General features: G+C 44.1%; 1 protein-coding gene across 1 annotated transcript in view; it reads left to right on the top strand.

Moving 5' to 3' along the window:
• CLRN1 (clarin 1) overlaps positions 1–9,475 on the top strand; it is a 36,496-nt gene that overhangs the window by 12,476 nt on the left and 14,545 nt on the right. The window lies entirely within an intron of this gene.

Below are 9,475 nucleotides of genomic sequence, written 5' to 3' on the forward strand. Positions count from 1 at the left end.
TTTTTTTTTTTTTTTTTTTTTTTTTTTTGACAGAGTTTTATTCTGTGGCCCTGGGTAGAATGTCGTGGTGTCTTAACTCATAACAACTCAAATGATCCTCCTGCCTCAGCCTCCTGAGTAGCTGGGACTTCTGGCACCCATCACCACACCTGGCTAGTTTTTCTCCTTTGAGATGGTTATCACACTTCTTCAGGCTGGGCTGAAACCCCTGAGCTCAGGTGATCCACCACCTTGGCCTGAGAGCAGGATTACAGGCAGGAGCCACCATGCCCAGCCACCAAAGCAGTCGTGAAGAAAAGGCGGGGAAGCAAGGTCTAGGCATGGAGGAGCTAAGGAGGGTGTGGGCGGGGAGGGCCCAGAGATAAGGGCTGTGGGTAGAAAGAGCAAGACTGAGGTTGGGAAACAGCAGAGGCTCCCCAGGGCCGGGTGAGGAGTGAGTGAGTGTGTGTGTGTGTGTGTGTGTGTGCGCGCGCCTGCGCACCATGGGAAAATCATGAATGTGACTCTGTACTGGGAAGATAGAGTAGGAGGAAGAAAGGCTGAAGATAAATGGGAGGTGGGTAGTGGATCTGAAATGCCCCTGTGAAGGTGGACAATGGCGGGTCTGAGTGTAGGGAGAAGCCCAAGGTTAAAGAGATAAATGGGGGGACAAAGGGAAGGATCAGGGAGAAAGTATGGGTGAGTGACAATGGGCCACTGAAAAATAGAGCCTCTGTTTTCTCTGTGAAATGGGAGAGGTTAGTTCACAAGATATTTTTGAGCCCTTTTATAGCCAGACTCATAAGACTAAGAGAAAGGGAGGTGGGGGGATAGGTGCGTAAGAGCGGAGAGGTGGGAATATCCGACAGGGAACAGGAGAAGGAAAAGACGGGAAAAGACTTTGGCAAGGTGGGGGGGGGGCATGGATCAGAAGCCTACAGGGTCCCCATCTGAGCAGGAGCAGGAGCAAGAGCCAGGGAGGCAAGGGACGCAGCTGGCAGAGTACAGTCCCCCAGCAAACCATGGCAGGAGAGCGCATGCTTGTGACACTGTTTTCACTCCAAGTCATTAACTTATGACTAACTCAGCTCTGTTTCCTAACAGCAGCCTGGAGTAATGACGGTGTGACAGCCTTTCTCTGTGCACCAAGGCAGTGCAGGGTGGATTGACTTTTTTTATAAAAACATCTCTCCTGTATCTTAGATGCCTTCTGTACTGCTAGTAGGAGAGTGAACCCAGTGACTAGTTTCTTCTTGCTGTTTCTGACTGGCTATCTGGCCAGAAATCTCCGCTTTCCAGACTTCGCAGAGGGGGACTCAGGCTTTGAACCAGCATAGAAAAAGTACAATTTAATATGTACATTACAATATCGCTCATGTTCTTGAGGTTTCCTTGCATGTATACCATAACTCACCTTCTTTTAGAAAGCATTTTGACCCAAATAATCCCTACCCTAGGAATTCATCAAAAAGGTCATTTTCACTCATCCCCCCAATCCCACGATAAAAAAGAAAAAGGTATATGCCTGGAAATGTTCATGGAAGCCTGAGTTATAATACTGAAACAAACAGCAGTTCGTTGGTTTGGTGAAAAAATGCAAGTTATCTAAGGGACAGATAAGCTGACGACCTGGATGACATATAGGGACAGATACGCTGATGTGTGATCTGTGTGATCTAAGGGACAGATACGCTGATGACCTGTACAACCTATGACATAGGAAAAGCTTATATTCCGAGTGAGAAGAACAGAAATGCACTATGAGTCTAGTAATGTGGGAAATAAGATGAACAAAAATTTCAAAGGGACACAAATCAAGAAAAATTTTGCTTTTTATGTTGGTTGGACCCTGGGGAAATTTTTTATCTTAATTTTAATTTTATTGCTACAATGTTCGTAAAAAAAAAAAAAAAAGTTCGTTCATCAACAGTTGGACTCTTTGGACAAACGGGAAAAAGCAGGGTGAGGAGTAAATCCGTTGTCCTTCACTCCACCTGCACTGCTAACAGAAAAGAGCCTGGTCACGGGAGGTTTGAGATGAATGCTTTCTCCACTCCCAGAACTTCCAGCTTACTAAACAGCAGTCAGAGTCCATGTTCCGGGTTGATAATCCCAAGTAGGCTGCATTAAAGTTTTCCTTTTAATACAGGGATTTTAAATTTCATCCCAACTGCCAGCCCAGGTCTTTACATCTTCTAAAAATGAAATATTAATAAAGTGAAACAAGAAAAGAAAAGAAAATAGAACAAAAACCTCCCTGGGTCTCCTCCCTCTCTCTGGCTATAACTCTATTTATTTTCATTTTCCTGGATCCTTCCCAAACCTCTCTCTACCCCCACGTGTTTATTGAAGTATAATGTACACTTTTAAAATTTGCTCTTTTTTTATGAGACAGAGCCTCAAGCTGTCCCCCTGGGTAGAGTGCTGTGGCATTACAGCTCACAGCAACCTCCAACTCCTGGGCTCAAGCGAGTCTCCTGCCTCAGCCTCCCAAGTAGCTGGGACTACAGGCGCCTGCCACAATGCCTGGCTATTTTTTGGTTGCAGCCGTAATTGTTGTTTGGCAGGTCCGGGCTGGATTCGAACCTGCCACCTTAGGTGTATGTGGCTGGTGCCTTAGCTGGTTAAGCTACAGGAGCTGAGCCAAAATTTGCTCTTTTTATTATATGTAAGAGGTCTGTGACTTTTGACCAATACATATAATGACCACCACAACAAAGACAGAGAAGGCTTCCATCACCCCCGAAGTTCCTCTCTGCCCCCTTGTGATCAACTTTCTCTTCTATCCCGAACTCCAGGCAACGGCTGCTGTGTTTACTGTCCTTCCCAGTTTGCTTTTTCCAGAATAATAGGTCCGTCATCTAGACGGACTCATTCAACATGCAGCCTCTTGAATCTGCTTCCTTTCAGTTAGCCAGATGTATCTCGGATATTCTCTGTGTTAGTGTACGGAGCAGAAGTCTGTGTCTTTGTATTACTGACAGCTATTTTATCATATGGATTCACCTGTTGATGCATATTAATTTTTCCCCAGTTGTTGGCAAACACAAACAAGGCCACTATAAATATTTGCACACAGATTTTTGTGGGGCATATATTTTCAGTCATCTTAAGGAAATACCTAGGAATGGGATTTCTGGGTCATTCGTTAAGTCTCTGGTCAGCTTTCTAAGTTCTGGAACAACTGGACATCCATATGTTAAAAAAAAAAATGAACCTTGACCCAAACTTATACCATACACAAAGAATAACTCCAAATAAATCACAGACTGAAATGTAAACCTAGAACTAAAATCTTCAAGAAGAAAAACATATTAGAAAATATTTGTGACCTTGCATTAGGTAAATATTTCTTAGGTTTGACATCCAAAACATGACATGTAAAAAAAAAATTAATAAACTGGATTTCATAAAAATAAGAGCTACTCTTAAAAAGATACTGATAAGAAAATGAAAAGACTAGCCACAGACTTGGAGAAAATATTTATGAATTTCTTGTCTGATAAAGGGATTATATCTAGCAAGCAAAAAGACTTCTCCAAAACTCAATAATGAAAAACCATCTAATAAAAATGCACACAAGATATAGACACATCACCAAAAATGATACAGAGGAGGCAGCTCCTCTCAGAGATAAGCTCACAAATAGATGTTAAATATCATTCGTCATTTGGGAAAGGTGAATTAAAACTACAATGAGAAAGCTCCACACCTGTTAAATGGCCACCGTTTTTAAAAACCTGCCCAGCGCTGGCCAGGATGTGGAACTAGGACTCACATACATTGCTGGTGGAAAGAGGAAGTGGTATAGCCGCCTTGGAAAACACTTGGAGGTTTCTTATGCATTTGGAACTGGGGTTGGAGGAGGGGGATGAGTTGATTACAAAGGGGCAGGTGGGGACTTTTGGCATGGTGGAATTATTTTGTATTTTGACTGTGGTGGTGGTTACACATCTGTACGTGTTTGTCAAAACTCACAGAACTTCAAACTAAAATGGGAGACATGTTTGCTATGCTAACTTTACTGTAATCTTAAAAATAGCGGTGGAGGGGAGGAAGCGAAAACAAAGGCAGTGATGCCGCTGTGTGACTTGAGGCAAGTTACTTAACTTCTCTGTGCGTTCAGGTTTTTTAAAATTTGCATATTGAAAATAAAATAGTATTCTCCTCCTATTATTGTTAGAATTAAGTATGTTAATGTAGTGGTCTCCAACATTTCTGGCACCTTTTTGGTTTCCTGGAAGGCAATTTTTCCATGGATGGCAGGGGGTGGTGGTGGTTTTGATATGAGTCTGCAAGCAATTGGTTGATTATGATCTCTGGGCAATCAGATGTCTCTACAAATGATAACTTGTATTTGCAGCCACTCCCTGGTGCTAGCACCACTGCTCCAGCTCTACCTTAGACCATCCGGCATTAGATTCTCACGAGGAGCACACGACTTAACTCCCTCACGTGCGCAGTAGGGATTGCACTCCTATGGGAATCTAATGCCACCGCTAATCTGGCAGGAGGCGGAGCTCTGGCACTGACGCAAGTGATGGAGAGCGGCTGCAAATACAGATGAAGCTCTGCTCCCTCACCTGCCACTCACCTCTGCTGTGTGGCCTACATCCTAACAGGCCATGGACCACTACCAGTGCACAGCCAGGGAGCTGGAGACCTCAGTGGTAATGAATACAATGTGTATAAAGAACCTGGGACATAGCAAATGCTATATAATTATTCTGTTATTATATTCTTATTACTTGTATATTGGTCTTTGAAGAAGTTGGTGACCATGGTGAGAAAGGAAGGGTAATTAGGGCTTGGAGTGGCTTAATGATGGCACACTGACTCACAGACGGAGTGGAGGAAACAAGAAAGAAGGGAATGAAAGAGGAAAAGCGATTCTGAATGCATGGCCCTACACTCAGCTACTGAGGTGGCATCAGCTGCCTGTTTTAATAAATAACTCCTCTTCACTTGTCAACAGCTAATTTCTGGAGGCCAGAAGTGACTTGCTGGATTAATGACAGCTCCTCCACAGATCAAAACATCCAAATCTTTTTCTCTGTTGTAATCCTAAACCTAAAAGCACAGAGAGACCAAACACATCTACCTCCTTGATACATAATGTCCAACATCATCCAAGTGGCACCTCCCCGTATTTATTTGAATGGTCTGCTCTCAGCTTCAACCAAGGAAAAAGCACATGAGCACTGGCCAGAAAGCTGAGGGCTGTTAGTGGGCTTCGCGCTGGGCATTACAGACCAAGGATTTTTGATTTCAAAAAAGAAGAAGAAACCTGATAAGATGTAAGTATAACATTCAGGGATTAGTGCCCTGCTGGGTGACTTTCGCACAAGAGTGGGAATTTTAAGAGAGTTCGTAAGAATTAAAACGCTCCACAGGACAATTTATTTTAGCTTCTGGCTTTTCTTTCCAGGAGGCAAATCACTTCAACTTCTTTCTGCATTTGTTTCAATTCAGTAACAACTCTTAAGTTTTAGACAGACTTAATGAGCTTAACCTATCAGAGACAACGAGGTGGGGAGACAGGTGGAAACAGTGCCTTCTCTTTTCTTAGTAATTGCTAGTATAAACCAAGTCAATAGCTGATTGAGAGGGAGGGAAGCTCCTGAGGGCAGGTTATTGGGGGAGAGATGCTCCTTGGCTTACGATGGGCTAGATATGAAAAACTCATTGTAAACTGAAAATATTGTAAGTAAAAAAACACGTTTAATGCACCTAACCTACTGAACATCAGAGCCTAGCCTACCCTACCTTCAGCAGGCACAGAACACTTACATTAGCCTACAGCCAGGCAAAATCACCTGGCAACACGTGACATGGTAGAGTATCGGTCATTTACCCCCAGGATGGTGTGGCCAACTGGGCCCCGCAGCTCACTGCCACTGCGCACCATTGGAGAGAATATTCTAGGCATATCCCTAGCCTGGAAAAGATCAAAATTCAGAGCATAGTTTTTACTGAATACTTATAACTTTCAGACCATCATTACGTCAGGAAATTGTAAGTTGAACCATCTTAGGTTGGCACCATCTGTTCAAAACCTGCCATGGCCACACAAGTGCAGTCAGCCTGCTGTGTTTTCAGAAGGTGGGGCAGAGCGGACTGCTACCATCCTTGACAACAGGCGCTCCGATTTATTCACTCTAACCTCCACGTTGCCGCTACCCACGCTTCTAAACAGAGCTGAGGAACTTCCTTACTTTATCCATCCATCCACATCATTTCTAATTGATAAGGACTTTTAGAAACACAACCACAACACCATTAACATAACCCATAAAATCAGTAACAGTGATCAAATATCTAATAGCCAGCCCTGTTCTGTTTTCCCTGGTTATCCCCAAATCACCTTCATAAATGGTCTGTTCTCATCCCAAACCATTTCAATGAACGATAGCTACGCACTGCTTTTGGTTAATATGTCTCTTAAGTTTCCTTCAATCTGTAACATTTACAGTTTTTATACCTTCATTTAACTTTTTCATTATTAAAAGAGTATTTGTGTAATAACTGAATAGGAAAGTAAAACAAAATTTTTTTTCCTGAAAGTACAGAAAAGTACATGGTAAAATGTTCCTTAGTCTCCCGTGGAAGGAGTATTACCAATTTGGCGTGTAGCCTTCTAGAAATAGTCTCTGCCTAGGCACAGGTGGAAGGCCCTGAGGCTGCTGTACCAGGGGGGTTAAGAGCGAGAGCTTGAGTTCCAATCCCTATTCTACCACTTCCTAAGTGTACGTCTTAGGCGTGGCACAGAGCTTCAGGGCCTGAGTTTTTCATAATAAATACTATTCATAGGGTTGTTGAAAGAATTACATCAGGTAAGTAAAGTGCTTCAATAATTGTTACTGTATACCTCCCCTGTCGGCTCCAAATAGTAAAATGATACACATTCCTCTTTTATTGTTTTTCATCTAACGTCACATTTTGATGATAATTCCATACTCGTTTTTATGGATTCACTTCATTCTCTATACTCACTGACTAACATTTCACCGCATGAATGGACGACTGTTAGACATAGAAGTTATTTCCAACCTTTGTTATTACCAGAAAATGCTGCAATGAATATCCTTGTAATACTCTATTAGATTCATGTGCAAAAATATTCACAGGATAAACTAGAAGTGAAATTGCTGAGCTACAGGGTGTGTGCGTTTTAATGCTTTGTAGATATTTATTGCACAACTGCCTCAAAGGAGGTTTACCAATTTGCACTCCCAAGAAAAGTGCACAAGGGGCCCCATTTTCCCGCCCCCTAGCTAACACAGGACTTCGCTAAATGTTTTCGTCTTTGTAAACGTGATTTGTAGAAAATGGTATCTCAGTTTTAGTGTGCATTTTTCTTACTGTTTGAAAATTGAGGAAATGTCATTCTACTGTACCTCAGTGGTCGAGTGACTCGTCTGTGACTCTTGAGGAGTGAGGACACCGTGGTGAAACCGTCAGGATCGAAACAACTTGGAAGTGAAAGTTCCCTACCTGACAGCACTAGCGTATTTCTGGTCTGTATGTGTGTAGTTGGTTAGTTAAATCCAGCAGCAGTGAAGGGTTTGCGCTGAACCAATCCGGCTTTCTCACTGGGTCCCTTTCTGGTGCATGGTCAGGACAGAGTACTGTGACCCCCAGACGTGTGTTTGTGCAGCTGGCCACTGCGTCCTCCTCACATTTTTCCCTTCAGCTTCCCTGCTGTCTCACTCATGGATTTGCTCTCAGCTCACAGGCTGCTCTGTTCTCAGTGGCCTGGGCTGCTTTCTCTCCCCTTCTGTGCTGCAGACGTAGGGGAGCCCCAGAGTTCTTCCCAGCCGCCTCTCGCCTCCAACCACATCTTCTCCATGGGTATTTCCATTCTGGTATTTCATACCAAGACCATGACCAAGGTGAGGCCAAGAGTCAGCACATAAGATCTAAGGAGACGTCTACTCTGGGCCTCATCCACGGGCAGAGTTGGCCCCTGAGGGTGACTGTGTCCCACATTTTACACCCAATGCCCCCTGCTTGCCTCCCTGACCCGAAGTCTTGTTAAACCCAGCACTCTTCTCCCTGGATCTCCAGAAACATAAATCCTGTTTGACTTCTCCACCAGGCAGTCTTCAAGTCAACTTCCTGCCCAGGGCCCAGACCTCTTCCTTCTACTTGTCAAGCTCAGTGAGCAGCATCACCATTTATGTTGTTCAGGAAAAACATTTAGGAGGAATCCTTGATTTTTCCTTTTTGACAAGTTCTATGTTCAGTCTCCAAAATGTATCCCAGACATGGCAACCTCTCCCCACGTCAGGCCTGTCCAGACCTCCTTGTCCTTCCCCGTCCTTCATGATCACTACCTAGCAGTCAGAAAGATCTTTTAATATCACAAAGGAGGCTGTGTCATGCTGCTTCTTAAAACATTCAAGTGGCTTCCAAATAAGTAAAAAGCCAACTGCTTACCACAGTCAATAGACCAGGACCTAGTGAGCAACAATCTGATCCCAGCATAACAATGCCACTTCCACCACCTAGTCACTCACCAGGCTCCCCCACACTGGTTAATTCCTGGCTTAGTTGTGCTCCTTTTCCCTGGAAAGCTCTTCCCCTGGATCTTTATAGGAAGACTGCCTTCTCAGGGTTCAGATGTCAGCTCCAGGGTCGTTCTCCTGAACACCCCCTTCCATTCATCCAATCACTCAAAATCCCATTATCCTATTTTATTTCTCCATAGCATTTATCACTCAAAGTCTCTTATCTCAAAGCATCTTATTGTTATACTGCATAAAAGCCCTCCCCAATGTTCAGGGCCTTAAAACAAAAACGTATTCATTCACCTGGACAGTTATTAACTGGGTCTCTCCTACTGTTGCAGTTACATAGCCGACTGTGTTGGAGTCACGTGTGGCTTTTCTGGGCTTGCCATTGAAGATAGCCCCTTCCCTCACATATCTGGAGCCTCAGTGCTCTTCCAGGCAGCCTGTCTCTCCAGCAGAGTGGCTTGGACTTCTGGCAGGACAGCTCCAATCTCTAAGATGCAAAAAGCAGAAACTGCTGGTTCTTGCACAGGATGTGCCTGGAACTGGCACTATGGACTTTGCTGCCATATTCAGAAGGTCAGAGAAGCCATAGACCAGTTCAAGTTCAAAAGGATTGAGGGAAAAATTCTACCTCTTTAAAGGGGAGGTGTCACACGTGTCAAAGCAGGGGAAGGCACTAATATAGACCATCTTTGGAGATAAGCTATCACATTTGCTTGTTTGCTTGATAATGACCTGTCTATTCCAATCGGGGTACCAGCTTCAAGAGACAACAGGGGCTCGGCGCCTGTGGCTCAAGCGGCTAAGGTGCCAGCCACATACACTTAAGGTTGGCGGGTTCGAATCCAGCCCAGAACCGCCAAACAACAATAATGGCTGCAACCAAAAACTAGCCAGGCGTTGTGGCGGGTGCCTGTGGTCCCAGCTACTTGGGAGGCTGAGGCAGGAGACTCGCTTGAGCCCAGGAGTTGGAGGTTGCT

Source organism: Otolemur garnettii, unplaced genomic scaffold (genome assembly GCF_000181295.1).
Source record: "Otolemur garnettii isolate 467f Iridium unplaced genomic scaffold, OtoGar3 scaffold00236, whole genome shotgun sequence".
Lineage (NCBI taxonomy): Eukaryota > Metazoa > Chordata > Mammalia > Primates > Galagidae > Otolemur > Otolemur garnettii.